The sequence below is a fragment of the Neomonachus schauinslandi genome, chromosome 9, assembly GCF_002201575.2.
Source record: "Neomonachus schauinslandi chromosome 9, ASM220157v2, whole genome shotgun sequence".
NCBI classification, from domain to species: domain Eukaryota; kingdom Metazoa; phylum Chordata; class Mammalia; order Carnivora; family Phocidae; genus Neomonachus; species Neomonachus schauinslandi.
In genome coordinates, this window is record NC_058411.1 from 112,790,594 (window position 1) to 112,796,593 (window position 6,000).

Consider the following 6,000-nt stretch of genomic DNA (forward strand, 5'->3'; position numbering starts at 1 on the left):
TGGTCCCGGGGTCCTGGGATCGAGCCCCGCATCGGGCTCCCTGCTCGGCGGGAAGCCTGCTTCTCCCTCTCCCACTCCCCCTGCTTGTGTTCCCTCTCTCACTGTGTCTCGCTCTGTCAAATAAATAAATAAATAAATTAATTAATTAAAAAAAAAAGACTACATTTCTGGGGGAGGGTGAAAGTGCAGTTAGATTAGGTATTAAGTCCTGGTTTGGTGACGTGGCCTAGCAGAAGTGACTCTACTTGGAGCCTGCGGTTTTTTTTTTACTCAGAACTCAGCTTGAGACCTCCAGCCTTAACAATGTCTGCACCCGTCTTGTGTTCCTCCTTTATCATAACCCCTGCTTCCCCGTTAGTGGTATACACTATGCTGAATTATGTGTTTATCATTCCCTCGCCTTTTTTTTTTTTAAGATTTTTATTTATTTATTTGAGAGACTGTGTGTGGGGGGGTAGTAGCAGAGGGAGAGGAACAAGCAGACTCCTCACTGAGCTCAGAGGCTGATGTGGGGCTGGATCCCAGGACCCTGGGGTCATGACCTGAGCCGAAGGCAGATGCTTAACCAACTGAGGTACCCAGGTGCCCCTTCCCTAGCCTTTCTAAATACAATCTTATTACTGTATCAGTCAGGGTAAACTAGGTTATGCTGCAGTAACAAATAACTCCTATTTTCAGTGGCTTAACCCAACAGAAGTTTATTTCTTGCTCTTGCTACGTGACCAGTGCTGATTGGCAGAGGCCTCTGCCCGTCACAGACACAGGACCTGGGCATGGCCGCCATGCTATGATAATTGCTCTTCAATGCTAAGTTCTGGGGTTTGCTTTGTCACAGGAGAATAAAAACTATGCACCAGTTCTTAGATGTTTCTGTCCAAAAGTGACTGAGCCCTTCAGTGACAGTTCAGTGGCTCAAACTCTTCCCGACTATCCCTAATTTCAAGAGGGCCTGGACCTAGAAAGAAGGAAGAACCAAAGTCTTGTGGAGCTTGGGTAATGTCACCACAGCCATGCATCTGTGCAGCCCAAACAGTACTTGTTTTATTTTAGTTGCTCATGAACTTTACAGAAAGGGTGTCATGTTATAAGTGATCTTTCTTTAAAATTGAAGTGTAATTGATATAATATCGTATTAGTTTCAGGTGTGCAACATAGTGATTCAACATTTATACACATTATGAAATGATCCCCATATTAAGTCTAGCTACCATCTGTTACTGTACAAAATTATTACAATTTATTGTCTATATTCCCTGTGCTGTACAGGACATTCCTGTGACTTATTTTATAACTGGAAGTTTGTACCTCTTGATCCCCTTCATCCATTTCCCCCACCCCCAACCCCCCTCTCCTCTGGCAGCCATCAGTCTGTTCTCTGTATCCACGAGTCTGGTGTTGTTTTGCTTGTTCATTTGTTTTGGTTTTCAGATTCCACATTCTAAGTGAAATCACGTATTTGTCTTTCTCAATCTGACTTATTTCACTTAGCATAGTACCCTCACGTCCCATCCACGTTGTCACAGATGGCAAGATTTCATTCTTTCTCGTGGCTCAGTAGTATCCCGTCTTCTTTATCCATTCATCTCTCAATGGGAGCTTGGGCAGCTTCCGTATCTTGGCTGTTGTAGACAGTGCTGCAGTGGACATAGGGGTGCATGTATCTTTTTGTGTCAGTGTTTTTGTTTTCTTCAGGTAAATACCCAGAAGTGGAATTGTAGGGTAGTTCTGTTTTTATTTTTCTTGAGGATTCTCCATACTGTTTTTCATAGTGGCTGCATCAATTTACATTCCCACCAACAGTGCACAAGGATTCCTTTTTCTCTACATCCTCACCAACACTTGTTTATTTGTTTGTTTGTTTCTTTTTGATACTAGCTATTCTGACAGGTGTGATGTGAGATCTTATTATGGTTTTGATTTGCATTTCCCTGATGATGAGTGATGTTGAGAATCTTTCCATGTGTCTGTTGGCCATCTATTTGTCATCTTTGGGAAAATGTTCAGATCCTCAGCCCATTGAAAATCAGATGGTTTGATTTTTTGCTATTGAGTTCTATGAGTTATTTACACATTTTAAATATTAGCCCCTTATCAGATACACAATTTACAAATATTTCCTCCGTAGGTGACCTTTTCATTTTGTTGATGGTTTCCTTTGCTGTGCAAAGCTTTTTAGTTTGATGTACTCCCACTTGTTTACTCTTGCTTTTTTTTAAAAAAGATTTATTTATTTTATGGGGGAGGGGCAGAGGGACAGAGAGAGAGAGAGAGTCTTAGGCAGGCTCCACGCCCAGCACCAAGCCCGACTCGAGCCTCCATCTCACGACCCTGAGATCATGACCTGAGCTGAAACCAAGAGTCGGACACTTAACTGATTGTGCCACCCAGGAGCCCCTACTTTTGCTTTTATTGTCCCTTGCCTGTGGAGTAAGTTCCCCCAAAATATCACTGAGACTGATGTCAAGGAGCTTACTGCCTAAGTTTTCTTCTAGGTGTTTACAGCTTCAGGTCTTACACTCAAGTCTTTAATCTATTTTGAGTTAATTTTTGTACATGGTTTAAGAAAGTGGTCCAGCTTCATTCTTTTGCATGTAGCTGTCCAGTTTTCCCCACACCATTTATTGAAGAGACTGTTCTTTCCCCATTGTATACTCTTGCCTCCCTTGTCATAGATTAATTGATCACATATGTGTGGGTTTATTGCTGGACTCTCTACTCTATCTTATTTATCTATGTATCTGCTTTTATGTCAATACCATACTGTTTTAATTACTATAGCTTTGTAGTATAGTTTGAAATCAGGACTCACGATCCCTCCAACTTTGTTCTTTCTCAAGAGTGCTTTGGCTATTCAGGGTCTTTTGTGGTTCCATACAAATTTTAGGATTATTTGTTCTCATTCTGTGAAAAGTGTCATTGATATTTTGATGCACATTGAATCTGTAGCTTGCTTTGGGTAGGATGGACATTTTAATAATATTGTTTCTTCTAATCCATGAGCACAATATATCTTTCCATTTATTTGTGTCTTCTTTAATTTCTTTCATTGATGTCTTATAGTTTTTTTTTAAGGTTTTACCTTTAAGTAATCTCTACACCCAATGTGGGACTTGAACTCAAAACCCAGAGATCAAGAGTTGCACACTCCACCAACTGAGCCAGCCAGGCCCCCTGATGTCTTATAGTTTTCAGAGTACAGGTCTTTCACCTCCTTAGTTAAATTTATTCCCAAGTGTTTTATTCTTTTTTTTTTTAGATTTACTTATTTATTTTAGAGAGAGAGAGTGGGGAGAGGGGTAGAGGAAGAGGGAGAGAGAGAATCTCTGTGTGTTTTATTCTTTTTGATGCCATTGTGAATTTCTCTTTCTGCTAGATTATTATTAGTGTATAGAAATGAAAAAGATTTCTGTATATTAATTTTATATCCTGTGACTTTAAGGAATTGATTTATTAGTTCTAATAGTTGTTTGTGTGTGTGTGTAGTCTTTTTTTTAAATTTATTTTATTTTATTTTTTTAAAGATTATTTATTTGAGAGAGCAAGAATGAGAGAGAGAGAGTACATGAGAGGGGGGAGGGTCAGAGGGAGAAGCAGGCTTCTCGCTGAGCAGGGAGCCTGATGCGGGACTCGATCCTGCATGATCCGGGATCATGACCTGAGCCAAAGGCAGTCCCTTAACCAACTGAGCCACCCAGGCGCCCAATGTGTGTGTAGTCTTTAGGGTTTTTAATATATCTGCAAATAGTGACAGTTCTTCCTTTCCAGTTTGGATGCTCTTTATTTTTCCTTCTTGCCTAATTGCTCTGGCTAGAACTTCCAATACTATGTTGAATAAAAGTGGCAGGAGTGGGCATCCTTGTCTTGTTCCTGACCTTAGAGGAAAAGCTTCCAGGTTTTCACCTGATGCTGTTAGCCCTGGGTTTGTCACATACGGCCTTTACTGTGTTACAGTATATTCCCTCTAAACCTACTTTGTTGAAAATTTTTATCCTAAGTGGGTGTTGAATTTTGTCAAATGCTTTTTCTCTATATATTGAGATCACCATATGATTTTTATTCTTCATTTTTATTTTACTTTTTTTAAAAGATTTTTAAAATTTATTTATTTGACAGAGAGAGAGCACAAGCAGGGGGAGTGGCAGGGAGAGGGAGAGGCAGGCCCCCTGCTGAGAAGGAGCCCGATGTGGGACTCGATCCCAGGATACTGGGATCATGACCTGAGCCGAAGGCAGACGCCTAACCGACTGAGCTACCTAGGCGTCCTATCCTTCATTTTTAAAATGGGGTGTATCACGTTGATTAACTTGTGGATGTTGAACCTCCTGGCATCCCTGGACCATTGCATGCCTTGCACCATTTGATCATGATGTAGGATCCTTTTAATGTCTTGTTGAATTTGGCTTGCTAATATCTTTTTTTTAAAAGATTTTATTTATTTGACAGAGAGAAAGAGACAGCGAGAGAGGGAACACAAGCAGGGGGAGTGAGAGAGGGAGAGGCAGGCTTCCCTCGGAGCAGGGAGCCCGACGTGGGGCTCCATCCCAGGACCCTGGGGTCATGACCTGAGCCAAAGGCAGATGCTTAACTGACTGAGCCACCCAGGTGCCCCTGGCTTGCTAATATCTTGCTGAGGATGTTTATCAGGAATATTGGCCTGTAATTTTCCTTTTCTTTTTTTTTTTTTTAAAGATTTTATTTATTTATTCATGAGAGACAGAGAGAGAGAGAGGCAGAGGGAGAAGCAGGCTCCCAAGGAGCAGGGAGCCCGATGTGGGACTCGATCCCAGGGTCCTGGGATCATGACCTGAGCCGAAGGCAGACGCTTAACCATCTGAACCACCCAGGTGCCCCTGTAATTTTCCTTTTCTGTGGGGTCTTTGTCTGGTCTTGGTATCAGGATAATGCTGGCCTCATAAAATGAGTTTGGAAGCATTTCCTTCTCTTTAATTTTTTGGAATAGTTTGAGAGGATTAAATCTTCTCTGAATGTTTGGTAGAATTCACCAGTGAAGCCATCTGGTCCTGGACTTTTGTTTGTTGTAAGTTTTTTGAGTACTGATTCAATCTCTTTACTAGTAATTGGCCTATTCAGATTTTCTATTTCTTTATGATTAAGTCTTGGAAGATTGTGTGTTTCTAGGAATTTATCCATTTCTTCTTGGTTGTCCAATTTGTTGGCATATAATTGTCCACAGTAGGCTCTTATGATCCTTTGTATTTCTGTGGTATCAGTTGTAGCTTCTTTCTCATTGCTGATTTTATTTATTTGAGTCCTCTCTCTTTTTTTCTTGATGAGTCTGGTTAAGATTTGTCAATTTTGTTTATCTTTTCAAAGAGCCAGCTCTTAGTTTCATTGATCTTTTCTTATAAGTGATCTTCTGAGATTTACTTCTTCACTAAACAGTATGTTGCTAAGATTCATCTGTACTATTGTACATGACTGTGGTTTCTTGCATTTCATTGCAGGGCCAGTGTTTTATAGAATGATTCTACCGCCATGTATCCATTCTTCTTTCAAAGGGCATTTGGATTGTCTGACTTTTTTTTTTTTTTTGCCCCATTATGAACACTGCTACTGTGAATAGTCTCTTCCTGCAACTTCACTTGGATTTCTTTTCTTTTTAAAGATTTTATTTATTTATTAGAGAGAGAGGGAGAAAGAGCACAAGCAAGGGGGAGGGGCAGAGGGAGAAGGAGACTTCCTGCTGAGCAGGGAACCTGACAAAGTGGGGCTGGATCTCAGAAACTTGAGATCATGACCTGAGCTGAAGGCAGAGGCTTAACCGACTGAGCCACCCAGGGGCCCCTTCACTTGGATCTCACCATCCTACACTGTAGACTGTGGGCTACTTGCAGCTCAAAGAGTTGCATGAAGCTCCTGCCTCCTCCTTCAAGGCCCCAGAACCCAGGCAGTGTGGCCCTCTTAGCAATGGAGGCAAGTCTGCTATGCATCTTCACCTTCCCGCTACCCCCCCCAGCCCCAGCCCCAGGCTGGCTGACT